The sequence below is a fragment of the Lepisma saccharinum genome, chromosome 6 (assembly GCF_977018435.1).
Source record: "Lepisma saccharinum chromosome 6, izLepSacc3.1, whole genome shotgun sequence".
Classification (NCBI taxonomy): domain Eukaryota; kingdom Metazoa; phylum Arthropoda; class Insecta; order Zygentoma; family Lepismatidae; genus Lepisma; species Lepisma saccharinum.
In genome coordinates, this window is record NC_139234.1 from 76,298,473 (window position 1) to 76,315,654 (window position 17,182).

Consider the following 17,182-nt stretch of genomic DNA (forward strand, 5'->3'; position numbering starts at 1 on the left):
GCAAGCCGACCGGTGTCTCCTGTACAAGGGCGGCAGGTTAGGAAGGTGGTCTAGGTGCTCCTAGACAAGCCGGGCAGGTAGAACCTGGCACCTAGACCGGGTAGTTAGGTTGCTGCTAGGCTCTTCTTCTTCTTTCTTCCTCCTTCCTTCTGGGATGGCTGCTAGGCTTCTGGCTGGATGGCCGGTTTTTCCCAGGATGTTTGCCAGTTGACATCCGGGAGCCAACTGAGCTCCGTTGCGTTGCGTTGCGTTAACTCTGGTTATAGGTGAGTGTCGGGTCTGGCCCTTGTCTCTTTTTATATAATTAAATTACATTTTTTTTTCTTTTCAATGATGTATTGCATTATTTTTGAAAGCGTAGATTACGTTTTTTTTTTTTTTTTTTTTTTAAGGTCTGGGCCTATTATACATCGTCTTATGTGTCACTGTTTTTCCTATGTTTCTTATTATTTCATTCTCATGCTCCTTATTTCTCTCCCATCTCTTTTTCCCAATTCTGTCTATATATTCTTCGAACATTTCGAGACCTAGTTGGGTATGTAAGGTCTTTATTCTTGTTTTCCTGCTCATCCCAGTGATCATTCTTGTTGCTTCATTTTGTACTTTCTGTAGTTTATTTATGTGGTCCTTGGCTGCGTGCTTCCAGGATGTACATCCATATGTCATTGTGGGTCGGATTATCATTTTGTATAAATGTAGTTTAGTTTCTTGCGATATTGCATTCATCTTAAGTAGCCTATACATTGCATGCAGTTTGGTCTTTGATCTAATTGCTGCGTCAGCTATTTGCCTCCCAAAAGTTAGTTTGTGATCCAAAATAAGACCTAAATATTTGGCTTCATTTTTCCTTTCGATCTTTTTTCCTTGGATTGTTAGGGTTTCTTCTTTTCTATGGGAGTCTTTGGTGAATAGAATTGCACTGCTTTTATTTGCATTGACTCTAATTTTCCACTTGTTTGTCCATTCATCATATTTTAAGAGCAGCCTTTCCATATATTTATAGGTGAATTTTTGGTTTCTACTTGAAGCAAATAATGCCGTGTCATCTGCATAAAATACGATTGTGCAGTGTTCCGAAGAAGGAATATCGCTGGTATAGATGGAGTATAAAAGAGGTGAGATTACTGCACCTTGCGGAACTCCTGCCTTAATTGTCATAGTGGATGATAAAACTTTCTTATAATGAACTTGAAAAGTTCTGTCGTCCAGGTAGTCTGCTACAAGTTTTATGTAGGCGTCATTAAACTTAAAATACTTCATCTTAAGGAGGAGTCCTTGGTGCCAAACCCTATCGAATGCTTTTTCGATGTCCAAGAATATTCCTAGGGTATAATGTCTTCGATTAAAGTTGGTCGTGATGATATCTGTGGTTTTCAGTAAAAGATCTTCCGTACTGTGTTTTTCCCTAAATCCAAATTGGGTATTAGGTATAATCTTCTGTTCATTGCAGTGGTCTTGTGTAGCAGGCCCGTAGCTAGAATTGATCTCTAGGGGGGGCTCAGGGTTTATCAGGGGGGCTCACGGTTTATCAGGTGACTTTTTAAAAAAACGTTTCACATTAAATAAAGGTAAGCTACGAGGGAGAATCAAATGAAAACCGCAAACGTGCCATTAATAATCTGTTTTTCTTTCTAGGCGTTTGGAAATTTGCAGACACAGTCCTTGACGTCTTTCCGAACTGGTAGTACGAAGCAGTACCGGTAGGTGGGGTTGGATGTGAGTTACCGATGATTCAAGATTCAACTACGCAGTTGCACCAAGCAGGAACAGCGTGGAGCTATTCTATTTTTATGGAGTGAAGGTGTGAAACCGGTTGATATTCATCGGAGAATGTAGACGAAGTATGGGGACGCCTGTCTGTCACAGCGGGAAATGTATACGATTGGTGCAAGAAATTCGCAGAAGGTACGACTTTATTGACTGATGCTCCCCGTCCGGGTCAGGCTCAGCGAGTTCTGACAGAGGAGTCCATAGCCGGAGCAGATCGGCTTATTCAGGAAAACCGGCGTGTCACCCTGGCTAAAATGGCTTCCTTGCTGAATATGAGCTTCAGTTCAGTACAACACATAGTGCATGACGAGCTCCGCTACAGAAAAGTGTCCGCCAGGTTGGTTCCTCGACAGATGAACTGAAAGTCCGTCGGGTTGATGCTTGTCAAGAGCTGCTGAGGCGTTATGAAGAGGAGGGTGAGGATTTCCTAGCTCACATTGTCACTGGGGATGAAAGTTGGGTGCACCATTTTCAACCGGAGACGAAACGTGCAAGCAAAGAATGGCGACATTTGTTTTCGCCGAAACCAAAGAAGTTTCGCAGCCAGCCCTCTGCAGGGAAAGTCATGTTGACTTTATTCTGGGATAAGAAAGGTCCTATTCTGGAACACTACATGCCCCCACGTACGACAGTGACTAGTGCCACCTACACTGAGCTTCTCAAGAACAATTTGAGGCCAGCGATAAGCACAAAGCGAAGGGATTGCTGAGTGCAGGTGTTTTGCTTCAAAATGTTAACGCCCGTCCTCATTCTGCTCGCGCAACCATGAAAACCATCGATGACCTACGGTTCAAGTGACTACCACATCCGCCATACTCACCAGATTTGGCACCATCTGATTTCCACATCTTTGGTCCATTAAAAGAGGGCAGAGTTTCAAGTCTGATGAAGACATCCAATCGGCATTGCACGAGTGGCTACTCAGTCAACCGAAATAATTCTTTTGATGCGGTATCGAAGCACTACCTATCCGTTGGGGGAAGTGCATTGAACTGGGAGGGGACTATATAGAAAAATAATGTACAACTAAACATAATCCCTGCATTAAAATCTGCATTAAAATAGTGGGAAAAAATTAATTGCGGTTTTCATTTGATTCTCCCTCGTATTTTGTGTGTGTTCAGGGGGTCATTAAGTTAATATAAAGCATTAAAGAAATAGAAATATAATACAAATAATACCCTCTTTTGCAATATCTTCTAAAACACGGTCATCTCTCGAAGTGTTAATTGAATGCTACTGACCTCATTCCTTACTAAACACTTCATACACTTTTGATTACACAAATATTTGTATCCCATATGAAAAAAGCATGTTACTTCTCTCTTCATAAACTTTTGTCTTCTCGTTTAATATCTAAGAAACTAAAAGTTAAAATATACAAAACAGTAATTTTGCCTGTAGTATTATATGGATGTGAAACTTGGTCCCTTACATTGAAAGAGGAACATAAATTGAGAGTATTTGAAAATAAGATCCTTAGGAAAATCTTTGGACCTAAATGGGATGAGGAGACAGGTGAGTGGAGAAGGTTACATAATTTAGAACTACATAATTTGTATTCATGTCCAGATATTATTAGAATAATTAAATCAAGAAGACTTAGGTGGGCAGGCCATGTGGCACGAATGGGAGAGGAAAGAGGAGTTTACAGGATTCTTGTTGGGAAACCTGATGGTAAGAGACCTGTAGGAAGGCCAAGACGAAGATGGAGGGACAACGTTGAGATGGATTTAAAGGAAATCGGTAGGGATGGAAAAGAGTATATACTGTAGAACTTGCTCAAGATAGGGAAAGATGGAAGGCCTGTGTTGCTGCAGCCATGAACCTTCGAGTTTAAGAAGGCTAGAGAGTTAGTTAGTTAGTTAGTTAGCATATGAAAAATGCACAATATTCAATAATAGTGACTACAGTACATACCTCTGCCTTAAAAAAGTTGGAGTCGGCGATTCTTCATGTTGTTGAACCTGTGAAGCAGTCTCGACATATCTATGTTCAATGCTCGTTTCTTCTCAAATGCCAGAAAAACAAGATTTGCCAGGCGCTTGCTGCACATTGACAGTCTCTGAGGGCTATTGATGCGGGTTAACACAGAGAAAGTGGATTCACACAACGCTGTACTGTATGCAAAAGTTCTTATGCCAGCAAGTAGAGCATAAGTGTCTTCGTAGGCCATTCTAGTTTTGTACAGTTCTTTAAAAGTATCAGGGGAATCCAGTTTCTTGAGATATGCATTGGCAACAGTTAGTTCCTCTTTTGACGGAATGGTGATTCCAAAGGCTGATAAATATTCAATGTTGCTAAATTGAAGGGACTCAGCCGATGATATAGCCTCCAATAAGTCGTCGTTATTGGTAAAACGTCTATTTATTTCTGTTAGCACAAGATCTAAACATTCGTAGAATATTTGTGTGAGAGATGTGAGCTTTTCCTCTCCTAGGACGTCAGTGATAACGACGTCTTGCAACTGTGTATTTCGTTTTCTCTTTCTTGCGGGCTGCTCAACAATCTCGTCATGAATTCCATCCTCTTCTAGCAGTACATTACTTTCTTGCAGAATGCCTTCGTACACATCTTCCTGACGCATGCCCCTTAATGTTTCTGTGGCAGCTTCAATCATCTTTCTACCAGCATCCAAATGAACATTACGTGCTTGAAGCATTTTATCAACTGGGCTTAATATTTCAAGGATCTTTTTCATGAACACTAAGCAAAACCGAAACTGAGGTTTGCTAATGACTACAAGCAAACCAACACTTGCTGCTACGTCATCCCCGTTAAAATTTCCATTTTTCACCAACTGCAAAACATGAATTATATCTCTGTAGTTTTCAAATATTGTTCTCGTCATTTTTAAATGTCCTGACCAACGTTGTTCTAAAAGTCGCGACAATCAAGGTTCAACGTCGCTTGGTATTTCGTTCAAAAACTGGGGCAAGTTTATTGTATCGTGTGCAACCACATATTCGTAAGTTGGGACTTTGAGAACTTTTGGTCATTCATTTTAAATGTTACGAGTTGCCGTTTGAACTTACATTGCTTCTTTGCAACATCGTGTCCCGTCACTAAAAAACATTTGTGAGGAATTGTGCTTTGGACTTATTTTTTTCGACTTATTTTTTTCGTGAACTAATTTTCAGCATATATATAAATCTTTGCGATAGTTATTTTGTGGTAATCGTCACGCCCAGTATTTTAATTTGTGGTAACCATTTTTACACATATATTTATTTGCATGACTAGTATTTGTTGTTTCGAAGTAATTAACCAAGAAGTACTTAATGTCGGCATGAACTTGAGTCGGAACATAGACATTGAACCTTGAAATAACTAGAACCAATACACCTTGCTGCAGTATCCACAAGCGCACATGGCATCAAGGAAGTAACAGCAAAAATCTATTACGTAACCAAAACACTTGAATTTGACTGCATCAATTCGACTACTTTGGATGTTGCGATCAGCTGGGCTAATTTGGCAACTAGAGCATTTTTGAAGGTACGTAAGATTACGTGTGTTATAGTGAACTGAACTTGTGCAATAACTTAAATTCATACTTGCCAATTTGTTGATATTTGCATTACAAATAAGACCCGATAAAAGATGGGGCTTTGAATGCGTCATGTGCATAAAACAAGATCACGAGTGAGAAAATAGATATGTACATATGCGTGTACCAAGCAATTGTGTAAAAATATCGCCGCAACAGTAACCCAAATGTGCAACTGATACGCGTGTGAACCAAGAATGTAATTTTTTATAGATAATCATTCAACCTCAAAGACGTCATAACGAAAGTCCTTTTACAACTAATAACAAAACGAGACAAATCTTAACCGACTGAGTATTTGGAATTAATGAGCATCTAATTAAAAAAAAAAATAGGCAGAAGTTTTTTTAAATAATTGTAATTTTAGGTATTTATTTGAACTAGTAGAATTTGTCCGTTAAATGTTGAAATGATACAAACCTTTTAAAATGAAGTAAATTTTATCTGTATTATTGCCGAAAAAGGCGTACCTTTTTATTTGCATTGTTATTTTTTTATTGTAAATTATTCTGATCAAAAAATACTAAAAAATGAGAATTGTCGGTCGTACATAAACTGGAATTTTGTTGTGAAGCTTAGTAAAAAAATAGAAGGAAAATATTGAAAGAATGTTGCCGCAAATTTAAATGTGTTAAATAAACGTCTATAGTGAATGTCCTACCTTTTTTATTGGTGTGAGTTGCGATTGGTGACGTAATTGAGGTAATGCTTGTTGTATGACTTGCTGAATTTTTGGAAAGGGTAAAGAAGGGTGCGGAATTTACACACACGTTATTCAAACTGTTGTTATTGTGGGAATTATTTCTGTATGTGTATTCGTTTAACCCCATAACAAGCAAAAATTGTAATTGCGGTTCCTCGATTTATATTATCCACGCTCAATATACCTCTGCGAGTATTGGTCATCTTGTTCATGCTTCCCATTTTTACCGACATCGAGGAACGGCGTTACAATTCTGATTGACTAGTGTAGAAATAGATTTACCCACCAACGAACTGTTTTGCTTTTCTGCCCACCTCGACATTGCTTCTATGTGTGTAACTGTCGCATCATGTTTCACTAGCCCTGCTTTGGTTTTATCGAGAGCTGCCTTCCAGTTCTTAAAACCTTTAGATGTAAAGGCCACTTCTTTGCATCCGAAAGGCCGGTATTGTCTACAAGCATAGCAGAATGCTGCATCTAAAAATTGTGAATACTCTAATCTAACCATTTGAACCTTTTAAACCAGTCACTTTGAAAACACCGTCCATCAGCATTTCGGGGGTAATGTTTGAGTTTTAGCTGTTTAATTTCCTCACCTGGTTTGGAAATGTCCTTTACTTCTGTAGGCAAGAAATCCTCTTCTTGATTGGAGGCAGCCGTAGATGGGGAAAGAGTAGGTACGGTGGTCGCCGTGGTCAAAGATTCAGATGTTTTTTTACGAATTATAAATTTATCCATGGTGCTGGGGAATCGTTAAAATATCACAACACTACACACCAAGGACAAAACATGGTTATATTATTAGTCACTAAAAACACTCACTATCGCACGAATCAGTTTTACGAAGATACGAAACACAATAACACCCGCGCAAACGCGAAACCTTCTTTACACGAATGAAGAACTCTACAAAGTGTCTTTGTCAATGTTTTTCCCCGACAGGGCATGGGCAAGCCCTTATATTCCACCCCCGACCGGGCCATAAAACTTCCCTTCGCAAAACTTGGGAGCCGATGACCTTTGATGCAGATGGAAAGGACCTGCTACAAGGGAAAGCCGAAAGAGGGGGAGCGAAGGTGCATAGATCCCCTGTGGAAGAAATTTGGAGAACCTTCTAAATACTTCCCGTTACTTAAACTTCGGTTTATAAACAAGATGAACAAATGTGATAGCTGCTCTTCATGTACTGTGAATTTATCATTCTATCAAGTTATGAGCAAATAATATCCACACTCTACATTTTCACTTGTCACGGCAAACAAATTATGCAATAGTTTTACCTAATAGCAGGGGGCTGACGACAACGCCAGGGGGGGGCTGACGACAATGCCAGGGGGGCTCAGCCCCCCCTGGCCCCTGCCTAGCTACGGGCTTGTTGTGTAGTCTTTTCATTAATATTCTCTCGAAAATTTTGCTGATCTGGGATAGAAGGCTTATAGGTCTATAGTTTTCCAGGTTTGTGGAATTTTTCTTTCCTTTTGGGATCATAGTTACTCTTGCCTTTTTCCAGCTTTTTGGGAAGTAGCTTAAGAGCATGGTTGCGTTAAAGATTTTTGTTAGAAGTACTATTGCTCTTCTTGGTATATTCTTCAGCATGTCTGGTTTGATTTTGTCTTGTCCTGCTGCTTTGTTACTTTTTAATTTTTTTAAGATTCTTGCGACTTCTTGTGGGGTTGTAAGAGATGGTTTTTCCTTATACTTTTCTGTTTTTATTGTCCTTAAATTTTCTTCTGCTTCCCTAGTTGTTTCCGTATTATCCAGATCTTCATTTATTTTAAATTGTTCTTCTAGTTTTTTCGCGAATTTTTCTGCAATTTCGTCTTCTTCCATGATTTGGCCATTCTTGTCTTTAATTGCGGAAGTCATTTCGTCCGTATTCTGATATTCTTTTAGGATTTTCCAGAAATTGCTGTCTAGTGGTGCAACTCCTTTGAATTTCTCATCCCATTGCTTTTCATTTGTTTTGATTATTCTATCTTTCACTTTCCTCTTGAGAATATTCCATAAGGTTTTGTACTTTTTATTTCTGGAGTTATTCCATTTCTTCCTGTACCATTTTTTTATTTTCATCAGCATACTCAGGACTTTATCCTCGTTTTCTGTGGATTTTTGACTTTTTTCTTCTCTGGAACTGAGTTTGAAAGTTGTATTCATTTCATTTGTTAAAGATTCTATAGCATTTTCAATATCTTCTTGTGTTTCTAGCTTTTTCTTTAAATCTGTTCTTTCATGGATTCTTTTTTGATATTGTTTCCAATCCGTATGAATTATTTTTGGGTGATTTGTAGTATTTTTTTCTAGGCTAGCTGGTATTCGAAATATGATTGGTAGGTGGTCGGAATCTAGTTCGTGCAGTACTCGTGGTTCGTTGCATAGATATTCGTTTTTGGATACTATTATGTCTATCACGTCCGGTTCTCCGCCACATTTTGGATATAGAGTAGGTTCTTTTGGTGCAATTACTATGACCGGTAATTCAGATATGGTATTATAAAGCTTTCTGCCTGCTTCATTGGGGTTTTTAGAATTCCAATGTTTATGTTTTGCATTAATGTCTCCTGCTAAAATTATATTTTTCCCCAAATCGAAGATCTTTTTGATGTCTCCTTCTTCCATCGTTCTGCTTGGCGATCTATAACCAGCTATAAGGATAATTTCTCTGTCTTTTGTTTTTAAAATTATTGCTGTTGCTTCTAAGGTTTGGAAAGTAGGGAGGTCTATTTTTGTAGCCTTTAGTTCTTTCTTAATTAATATCATTGTGCCTCCTTTTGCACTACTTATTCTGTCATCTCTGAAAATTACGTAGTTCCTTATACTAAAAGGTATTTTGGGTTTTAGATGGGATTCGTTGACTAATGCAATGTATCTTATTTTCTGTCAAGAATTTGGTGAAAATTCCTTTTTGCTCCTTAATTCCGTCTGCGTTCCATGCAATTATTTTCAGTTGTCTTTTGATTACTTTTTCAAAAGCACCCATCATCTATCATTTCAGAAATTACTTCTATTGCTGCAGTTATTTTAGAAATATTGTCTTTTTTATGTTTAAGTTTTTTCATTCCTCTCTTCAGGTGATTTAGTATCTTTTTGAACTGTTCACTTTTGAGAAAGTTGACGACTGACTTTATACCTTCCATGAAGTTTCCTTCCTCTTCTTCTTCATTCTTCTTGTTCTTATTGGATGGATTTTCATTTTTCTTGATTTTATTGGCGTATGAAGGTCTCGTTCCTTTTTGTTTTTCCACTTTCTCTTTTGTTTGCTTGTTTTTTATAGAGGGTTTATTTTTGTTCGCAAGATTTTCTTCAAATTCCTCTTCTTCTTCACTAGTACAACTGCTACTTCCTGTGCTGGAGACTGTATTTGACAATCTGTCCTGTACTTTATTCGTTATGTTCCGGGCATCTCTCTTCTGATTTTCTTTCTTTTGGTAGTTTTGGAAGTATACACATCCCCTGTAGTTGGCTGGGTGTTTTTCATTACAATTGGCACATTTTGGAGATTCATCTTCTTTTAGCTGGCAGTTTGCGGCAATATGGTAGTCTCCGCATTTTACACATCTAGTTGCAGCATTGCAGTTGTCCTGATTGTGCCCAATCCTTTGGCAGTTCCTACATTGCATTGCTCCAATAGAACGGTATTGTTCTATTTTGCATGGAAATTCATAAATGTTTCTGACCTCGTATATTTTTGCCACATTTTCTGTTCTTTTTAACCATACTTGGAATAATGGATGGTATATTTTTTCTTGCGTTTGTTTGTTTTTTCTATACATTTGATTTACTGCTTCTACGGTAAAACCCTTGTCCTGTAAGGCTTCCACAATGTCGTCTTTTATTGCGTCGATTGGTAGAAATCGTATAACAACTTTTAAAGGTCTGTTGTTTCTTTGCAATCCAAGTGCATATTCGTACCCAGTTTGGTCACAAAATGCTCTTATTTTTTCTAGATCTTCATTGCTGTTTGTTTGTAATCTCAAATATTCTTTGGTTTGGAAAACTTGCGGTTAATCTTTCAGCGTTCTTCCTATTGATTTAACGAAGTTGTATCTTTCAGTAATTCTGTATATGAATATTGGTTGAGGTTTTCTCAGGTTTCTCTCTTGATTGTACGTTTGTTGTGTCTTTCTGCTGTTTTCCTTAACGTTGCTGGGTCCGGGAAGAATTGTTTGTCCATCGCCACAATCGTCATCTTGAAGGTTTTGATATCTGTTACTAATTGGAATTCTATTTTCCTTGTTATTACTTGGTTTTGCCATCTTATTCCTCTTGCTGTTCTGCTCGTAAATTGGTGTACTTGTTCTTCTTTCGGACGAGAAATGTCCGAAATTTCCCGAAGCTCTCAAAATCTTAAATTCTACACGTCATTTTCAACATAAGTGATTGTTTTTGCATTTCTGCAATAAATACAAACAGTTTACGATAAGTTCCAGACACTTGCAATGCAGAAAACGTCGAGAATTAACAACTTTCTAAAATGACCATTCGGTATTTCCCGACTTCTCGGGATCCCGAAAAGTCGGGAAGTCATTTTCCGAAGTCGGGATTGGGACGGGCAATTTTCTTGCCTATCAAGGTCCCTACTTTATGGGATACCGCACACCCCTACTAAACACCTTCGTGCTAGCATGGTTCTAGGTTAGGCTTGTTTAGTCTTCTTAGCATAAATGATACATTTGCAGTGTATTTATGCTAAGAGAACTAAACATAACATACCTAATCTAACAACAAATTTATTCAGAGCAGACGTCAGGTGTCGCCACGGTTTTGATGCGCAATTGTTCCCCATTTAAAGTCATGGGGAATTTCATGCTGAACGTGCTATTATGCAAGTTAAATTTCATCTTAACCTCAGAAATTATGTCGGAACATGTTAGATAAATGATCAGTGTTCTGAAACTAGAATTTTAATAAGACGATCGTCAACAACAGAAAAGATATCGGAAATAAAAAAGCCTTAAAATTTGCACAGCACTTGTTTACGTCACTTGCAATAGGGCTGTTCATTGCCAAAACTTTTCGCTAGAGGCGACACCTCTGTTGTGTCCTTAAATAATTTCGTTCATCATCTGGTTGCCCTAAGCTTTATATTGGAGCGCGATAGGATTGATAGTCAAACGTTATTTTCAACGATGGTAAGAATTTCTCGTGTAAATCAATAATAAAAATGTGTTTAGGAAACCTTTAAGATTATGTAGTAAGTTATAAGTTTCCGAAAATTACATTCTCCTGAATCTAAGAATTAATATATTAAAGCGAAACGGCAGGGAGCTCAGAAGGGCTAAATATAGCAGCACAAAGAGCACTAAACTTGCTGCCATGGGTCTGTTATACAAAAATTTACATTATTACACTACTCTTTTATGTTTCCTCTTGTTGCGACTTGGGATTATGTGTAATTCAACGGCTGGAGTAGGAATCGGAGAAACTCCCAAAATTACAAAGGAAAATGTATTAAGTGAGTAATCACATGATATTTATTATACACTTTTCTCCATCCGATAACTTAATATTATCATATGTTTTCTTTGTATTGTGCAGACATTTCCCCTCCGTATTTTCGTCCTTTTTGTTTTGGGTTACAACAATTATAAAATTTTAATTAATGTAAATAAGAAAGCCCTAGAGGTTGCGAGACATGAAAGAGAATATAAAATATTTTTTTATTAATTTTTCTTCTGGATAAACGTGTATGTATAAAATAGAGAATCATATTTACTAGCCATGAGGAAAAGTATGATATCACGTAAAAAGAGAAGTCAGTTATTAATAACTAACAACTATAAAAATAAAGTTACAGTCGCGTGAAATTATTATATATTATTCTTTACCAGACCTGAAGAAGCGTATCATTGCAGCGGTAGACACTGTCGACAGACCCATGTTGATGCGAGTGTGACTAAACTATTGTGTAGATGTGTACCGTGTCACCCGTGGTGCACACATTGAACATTTGTAGGTGTTAGAAAATAAACTGTTTAAGTTCTTCATTCGATCTGGACTGGTTTCATTAATGTAAGTTCAATACTTTACTTGCAATACATTTTTGTAACCCCTCAATTATTTCTGAAACACCCGGTACAAGATATATATAGCTTTAATACTAGGGTTATTTTTTAAGGAAGGTCCGTTTTGCAATAAAACGAAATAATTATTTTCTGAATTTATCTACATACACTTCTCTATTTTTCTACATAATTTCCTTGCCTGTTTAAACATTTATCGTAACGAACTACGAGTTTTTGGATACCCTCCTCATAGAACTCTGCCGCCTGTGATGATAGCCAGTTACTCCAGATATTTTTCACTTCTTCATCAGTGTCTAAACGGTTGCCGCCCAGGAAGGTCTTCAGATGGCGGAAGAGGTGATAGTCGCTAGGCGCAAGGTCTGGACTGTATGGCGGATCGAATACCTCCCAGCCAAAAGATTCGACCAGATTTTGAGTGTGAACCCCAGCATGTGGCCTTGCATTGTCATAAATCAGTACGACACCGGCTGACAGCATTCCACGCCGTTTGTTCTGGATTGCTCGGCGAAGTTTTCTTAGGGTCTCACAGTAGGAAGCTGAGTTAATCGTTGTTCCTTGGGGCAAAAAGTCCACTAACAAAACACCCTACCTGTCCCAAAACACAGTGGCCATGATCTTGGGCTTTGAAAGTATCTTGTTTTGCTTCCACTTTGACCGGCGATGATGTGTGTCGCCACTCCATCGATTGTTGCTATGACTCAGGAGTCAAGTGGGACACCCATGTCTCATCTCCTGTGACGCCATGACTCAAAAACTCATCACCTTCCTCGTTGTAGAGGGTCAAAAATGTTAAAGCACTTGCCAATCTTTTCTTTTTGTGTTCCTCACTCAGCAGTTTAGGAACCGATCGACAGTACAAGTTCTCAGACACAATTTTAAACAAAACTGACCTTGAAATTTGTGGGAATTCCGATGACAACTTGAAATTGTGAATCTCCTGTCTGTTTGAATGTGGGTGTCAACTGCCTGCACCAACTCGTCATTGATTACAGATGGCCGACCAGCGCGCGATTCGTCATGGACGTTTTCCCGACCTTCCTTGAACAATCTTACCCATTTTCGCACTTTACTGTCACTCATTGCACTGTCTCCGTAAACTTCACATATATGGCGATGAATATCCGCAGGTTTCATGTTTCTTGCTGTTAAGAGTCGGATGACTGACCGTATTTCACAGTTGGCGGGGCGCTCGATTTTCTTAAACATTTTAACGAAGCGTACAGACTGACGCCGTGAATGCAAATGACGTCGGATGCTGCTCAACGAATGCCGGGAGCCTGCGCGCGCACTCATTCCCACGCGCACGCGCAATTTCAAACATTATTCACAAACAGACCTTGCGCCTAGCGACTACTACTAACTGGCTATCATCACAGGCGGCAGAGTTCTATGAGGAGGATATCCAAAAACTCGTAGATCGTTACGATAAATGTTTAAAGCGGCAAAGAAATTATGTAGAAAAATAGAGAAGTGTATGTAAATTCAGAAAATATATTTAAAAAAAAAACATTTTTACTTCGTTTTTATTGCAAAACGGACCTTACTTAAAAAATAACCACGTAAGTAAATTACTATCTGCTATTATTACTACGTCATTCTTAGAAAGCCAAGATGAATACATCTACAGCAGTTGATCAAAATGACGTCCTCCAGCTTGCAACTGACAGCGCAGCAATAAGATCTGTCGCATCTGCTCTAACGAAAGTCGTATTTAGGGGAGAGGATCCAGGAGGTCTGGCTCCCTCCAGAAAGACTTATCAATTACTAAAATCAAATAAGAAGAATGTGCTTGTTTAGCATTTGTTGTCGATGGCCATGGGCGTATATATAGTTCGCGTAAGGAGGGGGGAGTTTCAACTTTTGGTATGATTAGGGTTGCTATATTTCATAAGTGAAAATGCGGAACACTGCTGACCGGAAGCTTGTTGGGGAGGGGGGGGGGTGATGAACCTGACAAAGTTGTGTGTATCTAGTAGAGTGCTGCAATGAGCGTTTTTCGCTTGAGCGGCAATCCCATCTGGTGCGTGGAATTACGTAATTTCCTTCCCATGCGTATCCCGTCCTATACGGCTCGAATTTAGGAGAATAAAATAAGTCCGAAGATTTTTTTTCTGAACGAGCGGATAAGACAGTTAATCTCGTAATTTTACTGAACCAAAAGGGAAAGGGGATTTGGACCCGTTGAACCCTCCTCTTAAATACGCCCATGTCGATCGCTATTTATTTCCTGTGAACTTATTGGAAGGCCATGATTGGATTGGAATCATACGACTTAAGGATAGTACTAAATATGATTTATACACACACTACTACTTATTATAACATGCCTAAAATATTCATCAGGAACTTTACTTTTCTCAATTGGATCTAACATCTTTGTTTGTTATTCAATAAATATTCAATTCTTTATCTTTTTGACATTAATTTCTTTGCCAAAACACTTGTTTTTACACAAATTTTGGCGATTATAATTACACGTAAGCTACATAATGAATATGTGGTGTTATATATCTATTCTCGTACCGTCTTTCTACCTATTTATGCAATAATGATACACTATTAATTAATTTACATATTTAAATTAATATTATTTAATTTAATTAAATTAAATTATATTAATTCATTCAAAAGTCTTTTTACCTATTTATGCAATAATAATACACTATTATTTAATTTACATATTTAAATTAATATTATTTAATTTAATGTAATGTAATTACAATTATATTAATTTAAACGTACTTATTATTATTTTTATTATTTCTGAGACACTTGGTTCGGACCCCCTCCCCGAAATATATTTCTGAATGCGTGACTGCCTTTAACGGAGTTGTTTTGATTATATCACAGGCAGAAAGGATTCTTGACAGGAAATCATCTTCATTATCCACAAGTGTCTCGTATGCAACACTTTTTTACGTGACCCCACAAAAAATCAAGTGGGTTCAGATCAGGCGAACGCGCTGACGAAGGATCAGTACCTCTTCTCCCTATCTACCTTTCTACTTGTAAAATCCATGACAGCATCAACATGGCAGAAAATGACATCACTATCTCGCTTACGTCAGAAAATTGACTTAGGCTGTGTACGAAAGGTACAAAGTACAGACTTGAAGTATGGTCTTGTCGGAAGTGACGTCACCTAGTGCGGCAATCGAGACCACAGCGCGGAGCACGCATCGTTGCGAGCTTGAGTACTCGACTCGTGCACTCGTTGTTCATTTTTTTAAATCACGGAGGTAGAAAGCCAGCAAGTTGTTGGTTCAAGTTCTTCTTATGTGTGGAGATGTATGTATGAAACCATTTTAAAATGCTATGTGATTTGTATGGTGAAAAACAAAGTGTCGTCAGTTTTATCTCCTGATCGTATTTGGCGCTGCAGTCGAAGTGCAATTCGAAGAACTTTCACTTCCAGTCCACGACTTGAAAACCGCACTGCTAGACCATTCTCGGATTATATTTGTTTCAAGTACGGTCTTTCACTTCTTGGACACAGCCATCGTAGTGGATATGCAGTTATTTCTTCAATAATATATTATGTTCTAGTTTAAAAGCATCTACAGTATGTCCACGATGATAAATATGACGTGAAATAAATATAATGTACATCAATGAGTTTTAACGACTTCGTTTAAAATATTGTGGTTAATTTTTGTACCCTTGTAGTTTTGAACCCGATGCAAACATTTTCCCTTCTCAAGAAGACCAAGATCCTTGTGGTTATTCCAATGTAAAATGTCTAAGTTAAGTGCTTTAGTTGAAATTTTACTAAATAAATAAACAGAGCTATTATAATTCAAAACATAAAATATCTCGAGGTGATGTAATCTAATCGTTGAGTCAAATGGGTTGTTGACATACACTATGCGCAATCAGCCTTGACGAGGACATGGACTCAGGGTGCGAAATCATTGAAGACTGGTGGGGGAGGAAAATCTGAATCCCCCCCACACACATAAATATACAAATATATAAATTATTATATATTATATTTATAATGTTATTAAATATAAAGGAAATTACTAAATATTTAAAGATACAGTATTATTAAATACATATAAAGAATTACCTAGATATTTATAAAGTAGAAACCAATTTCTTTACTAACTGGTTAAAGATGCCAATAAATTACGAAATAGTTGAAATAGGTTCGTTATGCATAAGTTTTTGTTTAGTTTTTGCACAAATCATTCAGATTTCATAGTTATACTTGTTTTTGCCTTGCATTCTTGATTTACTTTCTTGTGCGTATCTAGTTGTTATTGGTGTAGATTTGTTAATGATCTCTTGAAAGAGAGAGAGACAGAGAGAGAAATCACAACCACACTATTTTGTGTTCGTTTTCGATATTATCCTTAGTAAAGTACATTTTAAGCCGAAATTAATTGCTTATATTTTGTTGTTGTAACAATAACTCCCCCAAGGAAATTCATGGTGGCGGGAAATGTCCCTTGCCCCCCCCCCCCCACGGATTTCGCACCCTGCATGGACTTCTGAATTATTATTATTTTTTAAAAAATATTTTTCCATATTCACAAGGTTCAGAAAACTTACCATAGTTAATTCTAGACTTTTTCTTTTCACAGTCTTAAAGTTACTTCATTAAAAACACACGAAACTCAATTACAGTTACAAGTTACCCTTTATGTTATGTAACTCAGTATAGTTACTGTAGCATTAAAAGTTATTGTAAAGTTAATTTTACAGTTATTTTACTTTAAATAAGTCGTAACTCTTAACTCGAGGTACATGCATGAACTGCAAACTGCACTAATTTTCATTAAATTACAACAAATGGGGAAAGTATAGAGGTTATAAATTCAAAGAAATCACTTGTACTTGAAAAATTACATCACATAAAACATTTATTCATAACAAATGTAGGTGTAGGTCCACATATAAAAATTACAATTTTATTTCCATCTTTTAGCAGTTATAATTCTGCTCTTTACAGCGAAAATATAGATAAAATTAAGTGTTAACTTCGTTACTCATTACTAGAAGAGTAACTATAGTTACTTCCAAGCACAGACTATGATCTGAAAAGGGAATTTTTAACCTTTTTAACAATATAGGAAACTGAAATTTATTTCCACAGAATTGCTTAATCGCAATATTCTATATGTGTAATTATAC